The sequence below is a fragment of the Siniperca chuatsi genome, linkage group LG17 (assembly GCF_020085105.1).
Source record: "Siniperca chuatsi isolate FFG_IHB_CAS linkage group LG17, ASM2008510v1, whole genome shotgun sequence".
In the NCBI taxonomy this organism is placed as follows: Eukaryota; Metazoa; Chordata; class Actinopteri; order Centrarchiformes; family Sinipercidae; genus Siniperca; species Siniperca chuatsi.
The window spans coordinates 1,457,493-1,472,202 of NC_058058.1; the positions used below are offsets into that span (position 1 = coordinate 1,457,493).

At 46.6% G+C, this 14,710-nt stretch overlaps 1 protein-coding gene across 1 annotated transcript in view; it reads left to right on the plus strand.

Annotated features, from left to right (window-relative positions):
- Window positions 1–14,710, plus strand: part of LOC122864524 (semaphorin-6D-like) — a 111,909-nt gene that overhangs the window by 14,950 nt on the left and 82,249 nt on the right. The window contains 1 exon segment of the mRNA XM_044172056.1: window positions 8,733–8,869. The gene's annotated coding sequence lies outside the window, so the exon portion shown is untranslated.

A 14,710-nucleotide genomic window follows, 5' to 3' on the forward strand; every position in this document is an offset into this window, starting at 1 on the left:
GTCACAGCGACTGACTGTGATTAACAAAAAGAAAAGCCACCACAGTGTCCCGTGTGTCCGGGTCATCTGTAAAAGCAGGAGCGTGCAGAGCAATGCTTCATGATTGCTTTATGTGAAATGTAAATGTGAAGGCTGTGATTTAGAGACGTGCAGGGTGTTTCTTTTTTTTCTGAGCCGAGGCGATGATTCTCCTGTGATTCGAACGCTCCCGTTCTCATAAAGATGTTCCTTTGCCTGACAGATCGACGCTCTGATGCGGAGAAATAAAGAGGCTGTCAGAGCTTCCCTACTCACAAATAACAGAGAGAGAGAAGAAATAAGAAAATCAAGAAACATCTCAGACGAAAAAAACCTCCCTGACATTCACAGAGAGACGATGATGAAGATGAAGATGAGCGTCAGCACGTCTGAATCTGAGGTCAGGATGCTTTGCTGGAAAATGATGCCTGACTTCTTTTTGTTGGGAGTGAGTTTCTTCACCCAGTCAAGGACTTTAGGTATGTGGTCTTATTCAGTGGTGAGCCTGAGATCTCCACGCCTCGACCCCGATTCAGGAGGGTCTGCTGTACGGTCCGACGCTCGGGAGCTCCATGGCAACCACAGCAACCACAACGCAGGGGCTGATTTGACTGTTTCTGAGTTCCCTGAGCGATTCCACCATCAGAGAACAGAGACGCATCCGCTTCAGTGTGATTATCCAGCCAGTAAGCAACGTTTACTATATTAGTTAACTAAACGTGCTAAATTAGTCATATCATATTGCTAACCAGTAGGTGGACAGCAGCCTCCCAACGCAGTGGGCGTGTCCAGGTAAGATGGAGACATGTGATCCACGGAGTCCAGTTTGAGTTACAGGTCCATCACACACCAAAACACTGCACAGCAGTTTGGAATACGCTGAGGTAGGATTTTACAACCTGTCAAAGTTATCACAGCAGAAACACAGCGTCCAGTGAAGCGGGGACAACATGGCCCCCTACAGTGGTTATGTATGGGACATTGCAATATATGGCAATAAAGACTTAAGACAAGTTGGTCCTTCAGTGGAAGACTGGTACAGGGAGCCGTTAGGCGTTCGATCCATCGAGCTTTGATCGACTGTTCTAGTACATGATTGGTATCTGAGTGTGTGCGGTGTCATCCTGCTGTGTTTTGTGCCTGCAGCTGGACGTATTTACTCAGTATGTTAACTGAAAGATGGATAAAGGACAAAAAGAGAGAGGAAAATAAATTAAATCCAAATTCAATTTAAAAAAAAGGAGTTTTAGACCACTGATGAAGGAAGACAGAGAGATGGAGAGATGATGAGAGATGAAACTAATGAAGGGATGACATGAAGCAAGAGGAGGCGAGGACAGATAGAGAAGACGAAGATAAAGAGAGGACAGACGACGTGAATTACAGCATGTTCATTAGCAGAGCGGTCTGATGAGACGGAGGGATGGAGACGAGATGAAGATGAGGAAGAGTTTAAAGTAATGAAAAAGGATTTAATTAATTAAAAGAGACGATGAGAGTTTTCTCTTTCGTTGGGGGAAAAGAAATCAAAGTAAACCGGAAGACGTGATTCAGTCGATAAGGTGATTAGAAAATGAAGAAGATGGAGAAGAAGACGAGAGAAAAGGGGGATGAGGAGAAGATGGACAAATAAACAAAGTGAATAAAGAAAAGAGAGAAGTATAAGATGACAAGACGAAGAAAAAGGTTTGGACACATACATGTCCCTCTATGGGGACATGTATGTGGGTGTTAGTTTTTGTAAATATGTTTGCCATTGGCTCCAGGACATTATCTGTAAAAAAAACAAACCAGAAAACTGTGATTTTGAAACATTAAAAAGCACATTTTTGCCATTTCGGAGCGGTTTGGCACACAGGAGGACGCCTACATACGCTGCTTACTAATTACCCGTCAGAACCATAGCACTGAAGTTGAATACACTTGTGGACAAGAAGTGCGGGAACCAGAAAATATAAAGTTTGAGAGTTTTATAATTCATGTTTTCTTTTAGTAGGCTCACTGCTTTTAAAACAAACAGTTTATTCACTGTCTTATATTTTCATGGAGATGAATAAATTCATTCATTTATGTTTATGCATTTAATGGTGCTAGTGTCTTCTTCGGTTTAAGCCTTTAGCCGTGGTCATGTGACGTTTACACGAGAAGCTGTTAAAAAGTACGGCGGCCCGAAGCTGCCACTGCAGGAGGAGAAATGAGGAGAAATGAGCAGTGACGTGGAACATTTTAGAGAAGAGGAGAGGTAGAAGATCACTGTGAGGTTGGAATAGTAAAGAGGCCGCGGTCGACTTTTCATTAATGTCGGAGAAGTGGAATCGACGTGAAGAAGAGAGGAGTGCGTGAAAACGAGTGTCGGCAGGTTCAGAGGAAGAAGAGAGCGACAGTCTTTCATTTCACAACGAACGAGTGGACTCAAACAGACGGAGGATTCGATGATTCACGACCTAACGGGGATGGAGCTCGTTAACTGGCCTTCATGTTGCCACGGGGACGAGGACAGGAAGTGGGGTGGACGGCAGGGTTCTATCAGAGCGAGGCTGACCTGTTTTCATTTGATCGATCGTTTACTGATTGGAGAATTGAAACAGTGTTCCGATGAGTATCTGGTCAGATACTGCGCAGATTTACCGTGGGTTTACTGTGGACTAGATTTGAAACAATTAGTCAGTTAATCGCTTAGTTGATCATCAGAATATTAATCAACAATATCTTTAATGATCGTTTAAGTCACTCGTCAAGCAAAAAGGAAGAAACAAGCTCAGCCAAACGTCTGCCTTCCTCTGAGCTGTCTCATTGCAAACTGAATATCTTTCACTACAAGGACTCTGTCAAGGCCTTGTTTTGGCATTTTATAGATTAGAAATGTTTAATAGAATACATTAAACAGTAAAACAAAGTTCATTCATCAAGATTACCAAGAATATTTTATATTAATAATGAAACGATAATCGATTCAGCGGCTGTAGTTCTGATGAGCAGAGCTCTGAAACGTGGTGCTCAAAGTGACATTTGGAGCAGCGGAGTTGTGTTGGAGGCAGCCTGCGCAGATAACACTTCCTCTTCCTGGTTTGCTTGAAAGCTACTGTATGTTGACTTCCAGAATAATATCGTTTTTGATATAAATATACTGTAAACTGCTCCAAAGTGACATTTGGAGCAACCTGAAGCTGAACATTAAACAGGTGAAACAAGAACAGCTTCAGTGTGAAGAAATCCTGACCGGTCTTTAAATCAGTTCATCACACGGACATTTCTAATCTCACAGCTGGTTTCTGTGCTAACTGAGAAAACTCACACGCATACTCCACGTGAAGGTTGCCTCACGTGTAATATTGCATTAGTAAACTGAACGTTTGTAAATGTGCACACGTCTCGTGTGAAATATCTGAAAATCGTGTGTCTATATTGTGAAATGCGAAACGATTTTTCTACGCGATCAACGTGTGATAAATCCACGCGTGCTGTTTTTTGTGAGGGTTGAACACAAGTTTGTTAGTGTTTGACAAAATAATCTAACCTCAATGTTTTAGCTGTTTCCACCTCAAATTATTATTTTTTAGGGTTTCCAGCTGCTCCTAGCTCCCTCACTAGCTCCATTAGTACGCACTATAAACCTCTGGACGTTTCCGGATTTGGCTCTGGTAGTCTCCGGTCTTTGGGCTCTTTATGTTCATCGCTGCCAGCTGTTTTGGTTTAACTTTGTATTTGTCTCTTCTCAGGAAACCTTGTTAAAGGCATCGCGTTATTTTTAAATGGTGAGGCTGATTTGGAGCCAGGGCTCAACGCTAATGTTTAAGGGCGGTTGCCGAAACTGAAAATATGGTTGCCGTTCTCCCCTAGGTTGACTGGTTTGGGGGGGCGGACGGGTCGCGAGTGGCGAGATATAAGTGTCAAGGTTCATAGACGAAACAATTGTTATCATTATTAGCTTAAGCCTTTGGCATTTTACACTGCATACATTAGCCTAGCAGCTAGCGGACTTTTCCTAGCTTAACAAATGACATATTTATTCCGATAAACGGAACCGATCAGCTCCGAGGCGTACGATTCTGATGGACTGGACAATTCAGAACCGATTCTGAACTGGAACCAGTTCTCGATCCCTAGTTGCCAATGGCAACCTGGCAACCGTTACTGTCGAGCCCAGTTTGGAGCAAACCAGATGACGTTGCGCTGTCTTTTAAAACATCCTCATGCATGAAGATATGAATGTTTCCGGATGGATAAACACACACGTTTGTAGATGGACTCTCAGTGATGTAGAGAGGATTATAAGATCCGTAAATTCTAGCTAGCCCCCCCCCGCAGACTCCATTACGTACCCACTGTCTCCGCTGTAAGCCACTACTGCAACACTGTTTACCAATTTGACTTTTTTATTTTAATGTTGCCATGTTTGATAATTATTATTTGTCACTTATCGTGTTCTCGTGAAAGCTCTGGCAGCACAAACTCTCTGTTCCTGCCAATAAAGCTTTTAGGCTGTTTGGATTTTCAGAGATTACGTAAAGTCGTGAGGCTGGAAGAGAAAAAGACGGAGAGAGAGAGAGAGAGACATGAAACCAGGAATAAAGAGAGAATAAAGGTGGAGGAGGATGGATGGTTAAACAGAGCACAGGGAGACAGATGAAGTCGATGTCAGTGTGGTGAAAAAGGTAAATCCCTAACAGCAGAGAAAGAGAGAGAGACCCTGACAGAGTGTGGTGAAGGTGAGAGAGAGAGAGAGCAGACTGTCAGAGGATTAACCTCCGAAAACGATCACATGTGGGATTAGTTCACTACAGACGAACCCTGTGTCTGTTTGTCTGGCTGCCTTTTGTGTGTGTGTGTGTGTGTGTGTGTGTGTGTGTGTGTGGATGATAAAGATCAGATTTGTTGTTGAAAGGTTTAATACGCTGAATGACTGAAATTGTAACAGAGGGATAAACAGAAAAATCTCATCGCTCTAACATGAAGCTGTAAACCATCGTAGCGGTTTCCATGGAGATCATCGACCTCAGGGCCAATCAGAGGGTCCCTTTCATGCAGTGCAGAGTTCGGTGGACAGTTTCTTAAAGAAACACTTGACACAACGTGACAAATTGAAGAAAAGACGGTCAAAATGTGATTTATTGAGACTGAACTGGGGCTGGGGTTTGATTATTTTTATTTTTTTATTTTTATGAATCTTTCAAATCCGTTCTCGAATTTATTTGGATTTAGCTTTTACATTTGCAGCAAGAGTTACAAATAACCCAAAGATTCATCTGAAACCTGTAATTCTTGTTGGCAGAAACACAAACTGAGAATAAAATATGTAAATTAAAAGAATTATAATGATGTCAAAATGTATCTGACACATTAAACTCGAACCGCTTACTCCTGATTCAGAACTATCAGAGTCAGAAACACTTTATTGATCCCCGAGTGGAAACTTTCATTACAGCAGCTCACTGTCACGTCAGTGCACACAGGAAGAGAAGCACTGAGCAAAAAATATAATACACTTTAATACAGGTCAGAAAATAAATTAAGTACAAAGTGGGTTTACCGGTTGATGATAATAAGGTGAAAAGTAATAGTGCATGAACTGTCGAGTTAAGTGCAGCTTATTTATGAGACGGAGGATATTGCACAGCAGTAATAGAGGTATGAATAAATATCAATATCAATAAATAGGGAATTTTAAACTAAAATATACACAGAATATTGCACAATATTTCAAGTATTGCAGAGATGTTAATGATCAATGTCCAGTTTAGTGACTTCGGGTCATACAGACTGACACTTAGAGGGAGGAGTTAAAGAGTCTGATGGCCACAGGCAGGAATGACTTCCTGTGGCGCTCTGTGGTGCATTGTGGGGGGATGAGTCTTCCGCTGAAGGTGCTCCTTTGTTTGACCAGCGCGTCATGGAGCGGGTGGGAGACGCCGTCCAAGATGGCGTGTAGTTTACCCAGCATCCTCCTCTCTGACACCACCGCCAGAGAGTCCAGCTCCACCCCCACAATGTCACCGGCCTTACGGATCAGTTTGAGTCTGTTGGTGTCCGCTACCCTCAGCCTGCTGCCCTCAGCCTGCTGCCCTCAGCCTGCTGCCCTCAGCCTGCTGCCCCAGCATGCAACAGCATACAGGATAGCACTGGACACCACAGACTCAGAACAAGTAGCGCTAGTGGAAAGAAGCTAATGCTACATTTACATTTACTCCTCTCTGACACAGATGAGGTTCTGACTACGGAAACCGATCATTTCATTAAAGACTCTGTTGGTCTGTTGAACTACAAAAACACAGTGGACTCATTAGAGAGCGATGTCTCTTTATCTGATAAATATCTAAAGAACAGACGCCGGCTGCAGAGAGCTCAGTAACCAGACGACAGGACGAGGAGAAGTCTGGCGTATTTCTGTATTTTGTTTCTTGTCAACAAATCCCATGTGCCGATCCAAACTGACAACGAGTCGGTCCGTCTCTCAGCGCCGTCTGACTTCCTGTCTGCGGCTCTCAGCTCCGAGCCCGTTGGTTCCTGCTGAAGACGTGAATCTTTAAAACACCTCACAGATGTATAGTTTCGTGTTTAAAAATGTGGGATGTGGCTGTGATGCACACACGATACAGCTGGTTCGACTCTGCACAAGAGATTTGGTGAGAAGAAGAAAAATGTAGAAGAAGAAGCTGCAGGCCATTGTTGTAAATAAAGTTTCCATGTTCGGTGTCCGCAGAGATTGGTGGGATCTGAGTGGCGGACCGTATTCTTCATCAGGTCTCTGGGAATCCGTCTGCTCCTCCTGTGCCTCTGTGCTGCTCTGCGTTCTCCCATGATCCTCCACTGTTTGACCTCGTTAAGGGAGGTCGCCTCTAATTGGGCAGCGCTCGTCTTAATGGCTCCCATTAGCGTTAGGAAAGGTTAACTCGTGCAAAACTTCCTGCCGCCGCCTCGCTAACAAGTGCGGACAGTTTGGCTTCGTTAAGAGGAAGCTTTTATTAAAGTTAAAGGGAGGAGACTCGTTTAAACTAAACAGCTGTAACTGATTTCACTCTCTTCTTCATGCTTTAAAATCAAACTGCGCTCACCTACTGAGGATCCAAAGGAAGGACACGTCTGGGTCTTTCGTTTCCCACCACTGTCGCTCTCCTCCTCTCTGCATGTTAATCTAATGTTTGTGTGTTTGTACCTCCATCTTGGCTCGGCGCTCTTTCATGAATGAAATCAGTCCGACAGATCGGCTGCGGGCCAAAGAGCGGCTGATTAGATTTCAGTCGATCTGGATTCCTGCCATCAGACGAGATACGAAACCTCCGGAGACTCGATCTCCAAACCTCAGGGTGAAGAAATCCAATTATCTCGTTGAGCGCTCAGCAACAAGAAGCGCGTCTTTGTTCTACATGTGAAGCCTCTTCTATTCTCATTGGCGATGTTAGATGGAAGTTAAGCAGCTGCAACCTCGTTTTTTTCTCATTTCTTCTTTTCTTTTATTAAAACAATTGAATTATTACTAAGCTGCCACTGAAATGTAAACTGGATGAAATATTCAAACCTTCAGAGTTCCTGTGCAACATTTTACACACATTTCTCTAAACTTCAGTCTGACAGATTTGCTGTCTCTGTAAGTTTGTAAGGCCTTTTCAACTTGGTATATATGGGCACAGTTATACATATGAAGGAAAAAGCAAATGTATAGTGGAACGTTGGGATCTAAACTAGAAGTTAAAATAAAGTTCCAACAATAGAGTTGATTTGAAAGCTGGGATTGTGTCTAAAAGTGAAGTGTTTTTTCCCCGATCACACACATCTAACAGCCAATCATTTGTGTTCTGGTGTTAGCAATACCAATCAACAGCAGCTGCGTTCAGGAAATCAACAACATGAAATGCTTTCTTTATATCGACCGAAATGCACAGACGGTCAGGTATGGAAGGATCAGAATCAGAAATACTTTATTGATCCCCGTAGGGAAAGTTGGAGTTCCTGATTGAAATCATAGCTCTGCTTCGTTTAGACTGCTGATGTTGTTCAGAAAACACGAAGAAAGATGTTAATGTTCCAGAAAGCAGGTAATGAATTATATTATTATTCATTATTATGATTATAATTTGGTTTTGAAATCAAAGCTCAGGTATCACACAGTCCCCGGTATCATACTATTTCAAAATAATAATAATAAGATTTTTATGACATTTCAAATATTTTTCAATAATTTAGAAAAAAGCACTTTACTCAGTTTCAGTCAGTGCCTGAAAAAATAACACCAGGTGTATAAACTGCAACATCTCCAGAGGACGAAAGCAAAGTGCATAACGCTAAAAACCAACCTGAAAAGGTCGTATAACCGAACGTAACACAGCAGGTGGATACGACGCAGAACGCAAACCGCTTTCAGTCAGAAAAAGATGCACGATTCCTCTCAGAGAACTCCTCCACGCCGTCCGCAGGGCGTTACAACGCCGCGCGCTGTTTCACATCCACTGTTAGACAAAGCTCGCGGCTTCCACGTTACAACAAACGCACGAGCAGCGCGCAGAAGCCCCTCGTGACGCTTTTAAAGGGTTTCTGGCCCTCGTGATGCTTTTAAAGGGTTTCTGGCCCTCGTCTCCCAGCTCCGCTGAGCGGCTGCTGCCTGAGCTCAAAGATCCGTTTCGGTTCTTGAACGCACCGTGTGCTCGAAGCCGCTTCGCTGCAAAACACACATCTAGCTGTCATATTAAAGTGTTATTTTGTTTTTTGTGTTGCTCCAGGACGTCTGAGGGGGTCCACCCCCGCCTCCTGACTTCCTGTTTACTTCCTGGAACACAGTGAGCACTTCCTGTACGTTTCAGACCGTCACCTGACCGGCTGGAGGCGTCACCTGTCCGCCACGGCGGATTTTCAGACTGTAAGTATCTTTAAAAGTTATGTTAAAAGTTTAAAGTGTGAATACTTGCCTTCCACAGTGACCCGTGTGACATCACTAAGGTTGATGTTTGGAAATATTGTGATGTTGAAGCGCTGAAAGCCGCTGAAATCAGTATAATATATGATATAATATCTGCTTAAGTGTTCATTTTAATTGAAGCATGGTGACACCAGGAAGTGAAATACACACACACTCGACACAGTGATTACTTTGAATGATATGAAAACGCTGAAGAAATGCCTCAAAGTAAAGAGGCTGGTGTGTGAATGGAGTTTCTACGTGAACATATAAACGAAGATCACTTCTAAAATGTTCAGAAGGAGCAGCCTCGAACGTTCTGCTCACTTTCACGTTTCTAGTATTTTAGAAAGTGTGACGGGTATGAAAAGAAACGCGTGCATCTCCTTCACACGCTGAACATTTTAAAAATCGGAGACTCCTGAAAGAGTCTGGAGTAGTGATGTGATGTACGTGATGATCAGAATTAGTTTCTGACTCTGAACGATGAAAACATCAGCTGTCTGTCTGCAGCCAAGAGAGAAGGAGATTCAAGACAGAAGAGAAACCAAATGCAATTCATCAAGTCAAATACATAAAGAGAGGGGGAGACACGGGGACACACGGGGAGGGGAGGGAGAGGAGAGGGAGACACGGGGGAGGAGGGAGACACGGGGGGGAGGGAGACGGGGGGGGAGGGAGGAGACAGGGGAGGGAGGGAGGACAGAGGGGAGGGAGACACGGGGAGGGAGGGGACACACGGGGAGGGAGGGGGAGAGAGACACAGGGGAGGGAGGGGAGGGAGGGAGACACAGGGGAGGGAGGGAGGGGAGGAGACACGGGGAGGGAGGGAGGGGGAGACACAGAGGGGGGGAGAGAGACACAGAGGGGAGACACGGGGGAGGGAGGGAGAGGGAGGGGAGGGGGGGGTGAACAAGGTCTACTGGGTGTACAAGTAATTCGTCTCTAGAGTCTCTCCTCTTTCCCTCCCCCTCTGTGTCTCCCCCCTCTCTCCCCTTCCGTGTCTCCCTCTCTCTCTCCCCTCTCTCTCTCTCCCTCCCTCTCTCCCCCCTCTGTGTCTCCCTCCCCTCTCTCTCTCCCTCCCCTCTGTCTCTCTCTCTCCTCCTCTCTCTCCCTCTCCCCCTTCCGTCTCTCCCTCCTCTCTCTCCTCCTCTCCCCCTCAGTGTCCCCCCTCTGTGTCTCCCTCCCCTCTGTCTCTCCCCTCTCTCTCCTCCCTCCCTCCCTCCCCCCCCCCTCTGTCTCTCCCTCCCCCTCTGTCTCTCCCTCCCCCCCTCCCACCCCCTCTGTCTCTCCCTCCCTCCTCTCCCCCTCTGAGGGGAGGGAGAGAGACACAGAGGGGAGGGAGGGAGACACAGGGGAGGAGGGAGAGACACACAGAGGGGGAGGAGAGAGACACGGGGAGGGAGAGAGACACGGGGGAGGAGGGAGGGAGGGAGACACAGAGGGGAGACACGGGGAGGAGGGAGACACGGGGGAGGGAGGAGAGAGGGGAGGGAGGGAGGGGAGGGGAGGGAGGAGGAGGGGAGGGGGTGAACAAGGTCTACTGGGTGTACAAGTAATTCGTCTCTAGAGTCTCTCCTCTTTCCCTCCCCTCTGTGTCTCTCCTCCCTCTCCCCCTTCCGTGTCTCTCCTCTCTCTCCCTCCTCTCTCCCTCTCTCCCCTTCCGTCTCTCCCTCCCTCTCTCCCTCCCTCTCCCCCTCAGTGTCCCCCTCTGTGTCTCCTCCCCCCTCCCACCCCCTCTGTCTCTCTCCCCCCCCACCCCCTCTGTCTCTCCTCCCTCCCTCTCTCCCCTCTCTCCCCCTTCCGTCTCTCCTCCTCTCTCCCTCCCTCTCCCCCTCAGTGTCCCCCCTCTGTGTCTCCCTCCCCCCTCTGTCTCTCCCTCTCTCCCTCCCTCCCTCTCTCCCCCTCTGTCTCTCCCTCCCCCTCCCACCCCTCTGTCTCTCTCCCACCCCCTCTGTCTCTCCTCCCTCCTCTCTCCTCTCTCTCTCCCCCTTCCGTCTCTCCCTCCTCTCTCTCCCTCCCTCCCCCCCTCAGTGTCCCCCCCTCTGTGTCTCCCCTCCCCCCTCTGTCTCTCCCTCTCTCCTCCCTCTCCTCTCCCCCCTCTGTCTCTCCCTCCCCCTCCCCCCCCTCTCTCTCCCCCCTCCCACCCCCTCTGTCTCTCCCTCCCTCTCTCCTCCCTCTCTCCCCCTCTGTCTCTTCCCCCCCCCCTCCCTCCCTCTCTCCCCCCCCCCCCTCCCCCTCTGTCTCTTCCTCCTCTCTCCTCCCCTCTGTCTCTCCCCCCACTCCCCCCTCTGTCTCTCCCCCCCCCCCCCTCTGTCCCCCCCCTCCCTCCCTCCTCTCTCTCCACTCAGTCTAATTGACATGAACATTAGCTGAATCATTTTGCGGCAACGTCTCATTACAATCAGAAACAATAAAAAAAAATAAGCTGCTTACAAATGAACATCTGCTCCATTTGTGTGTGTGTGTGTACTTGTAGTTGCTACATAGTGAGGAGTGAAACACGTTTAATACCTGCAGAGTGAGGACATGTTGGCCGGTCCTCACAACTTCGACGAGCTGTTTGAAGGTTGAGACTTGGTTAGAAGCAGGTTATGGTCAGGGGGAGGGAAAGTGTCAGTGACGGTCCTCACAAAGATAGAAGTACAAGGATTTATGTGTGTGTGTGTGTGTGTGTCTGAACTATAAACTTAACATTCAGACGCCATCACACTGTTGCATTTTTAAAATCACTAAGTATTCAGTATTTGTAAAATCATTGTGTGATTAAACCTGCAGCTGTGACTGACAGCAGGTCTGCGTGACCTCTGACCTCTCGGCACACACACACACACACACACACACACACACACACACACACACACACACACAGCGGATCGATGCGACAGTCCCACCTGCCCTGACGGAGCAGGAGTAGTGTGAGTGTGTGTCACACTCTGACCTTCCTCTTCAGAACAGAAAACCAGGAAAGAAACCTGGAGCTGCTTTATTATTTCTGCTCTGAAGTAGACGAATGGGAATTAGAGACGCGGACTCCGAACAACATCGCCAAAACGCCGCGATGCTCCTGCGACCGTCTGACACAGTGCGACTCTCGGCGCTGACAAAAATCAAAACGTGAATATTTAAATTTAAACTTTTACGCGCAGCTAAAAAATTTGCAAGAAAACACAAAACGTGTCGGCGGTGAACGCAGGAAAGCCACGGCTTGTTTCGGTGCGAGCGCCGCCCCCCCGAGAGCTGAGCTGTGCTGGAAAACCTTTAGCCCCACCAGCTCCACCCTGGCGATGGTTGCTCCACCCTTAGCAGCAACAACTGCAATCAAGCGTTTGCGATAACTTGCAGATGAGTCTTTTACAGCGCTGTGGAGGAATTTTGGCCCACTCATCTTTGCAGAATTGTTGTAATTCAGCCACATTGGAGGGTTTTTGAGCATGAACTGCCTTTTTAAGGTCATGCCACAGCATCTCAATAGGATTCAGGTCAGGACTTTGACTAGGCCACTCCAAAGTCTTCATTTTGTTCTTCTTCAGCCATTCAGAGGTGGACTTGCTGGTGTGTTTTGGATCATTGTCCTGCTGCAGAACCCGAGTTCGCTTCAGCTTGAGGTCACGAACAGATGGCCGGACGTTCTCCTTCAGGAGTTTTTGGCAGACGGCAGAATTCATGGTTCCATTTATCACAGCAAGTCTTCCAGGTCCTGAAGCAGCAAAACAGCTCCAGACCATCACACTCCCACCACCATATTTTACTGTGTGATGTTCTTTTTCTGAAATGCGGTGTTACTTTTACTCCAGATGTAACGGGACACACACCTTCCAAAAAATTTAACTTTTGTCTCGTCAGTCCGCAGAGTATTTTCCCAAAAGTCTTGATGATCTACGAGCACGGGCACTTCAGCTGCACTGCGGCCTGTTGCAGACTCTGCAGCCCCGCTGAACTCCTCCAACGGCAGGTTTCCTGCAGCTGAAGAGGCTGAGCAGCTCCCGCCTGCAGCCACGTCTTCCTCTGTCAGTCCTTCGGGCAGCCGATGGACTGAATGAATATTTAAGTTATTCGTTTGTTTGTCAGTAGCTGTACAGAGACACCTGAACGCAGCGCTTTCACATCCGCCTCCCTCCTGATGCGTCCAAAAGGGAAATGGAGTCCGTCCCCACCTGCAGGAAAAACCTCCATCACAGCATAACAGAGAGGGAGAGGGCATCTAATAACACCGAACACACACCGTGTGTTCATTAACACACACACACACACGTACGGCGTACTGTCACCAAGCTGAAAGGTGTAGCTGTTGCCATGGTAACCAGATGATGGGCTGACAAAGTGACCTTTATGGATCAAGAAAGAATGGAAAGAAAGGAGAGAAAACAGAGACGAAAGAAAGAGAAAGAAAGAAAGAAAGAAGAGGAAAGAAAGGGAGAAGGGAAGGACAAAAGGAAGGAGTGAAGCTCGAAAGGAAGGAAGAAGATGAACAAATAAGAGGAATAAAGGAGGAAGGAAGGAAAAAGAACGAATGGAGGGAAAGGGGGGGAGGAGGAAAGAGAGGGAGAGAGAAAGGAAGGAAAGGAGAAGAGAAAACAGGGAGGGGAGGAAGGAAGAGAAAGAGAAGGAAAGAAAGAAAGATAGAGTATGTCTCTCCTCCTTTTCTTTCCAGCTGTCTGCCTCTTTGGTTTTTCAGTCTTTTCTGTTTCTGACATGATTGGCCGCCTTCTTCTTCTTCTTCTTCTTCTTTCTGACAACTTCTTCTTCCTTCCTCTCTCATCCCTCTTTCACCCAGATGCCTCACATTTCTTTCACTTGCTGTAGTCTTCCCATTGCTGCGTGTCCTTCATTAGCCTCCATTCACTCTCAAGGTTTTTATTTAGTCTTTTATTCCCGTTCACTCTGATTCGCTTCATTTACTCCCATTCTCTCCAGCCGAGCCTCGGTTTCTATTATTCACTTTCACTGATACTGATTGCTCTCTCGTTCACACAAAGGCCTTCAGCGTCCTCTAACATAAACACACACACCTTTTTAAAGTGTTTCTGCATGGCACCTGGGGATGGTCCGCTCATGTTGACCAAGAAGGCCACCAGATATATGAACACACACACACACACACACACACACACATTGTGACAGTAAAAGCCAGGGAAGCGTGGCAGTGAAATCCTTGATAATAGTGAAGTGGTTTATATCTCCCCTGGTTCCTCTGAAGACTCAAAACAGTCATTCAAGGAGACAGAGGAAGAGAGATGGATGGATGGACGGGTGAGGAGCGAGAGAGGTGTTGAGTTTCCAGGATGAACTGTGTAAGCGGCATGTTGCGTGAATCATTTAGAAACAGCTGGGCGATCACACAGGGTTAATTGGAGGATGGTTTTAACACCATTTGTTTCGTGCATGAAACACTCTCTCTGCCCTGGATTAATCAGAGAATTCTGTAGCATTTGGTTGGTATATTTGCATTAAATCGTGTTTGAGTAGAGCATGTATGTAGATAAAAAAAAAAAAATAGCCTTATAAATGAGGGTTGCAGCCACGCCCTCAAAGCGTGTGTGCAATGTAAAACTGGAAGCTCCTGTGTGAACAGCAGCAGGAGGCAACAACACAGGGCAGATCTGTGGCAGTTTCACTGAGGTCGAAGGAGGTGTAGTTGCACCCCCTACAGGTCACTGAACACTTGTGAATTACATATACAGTGGTGTGCAAAAGTGTTTGCCCCCTTTCTTATTTTTTTGCATGTTTGTCACACTTAAATGTTTCAGATCATCAAACAAATTTAAATATTAGTCAAAGATAACACAATTAAACACAAAA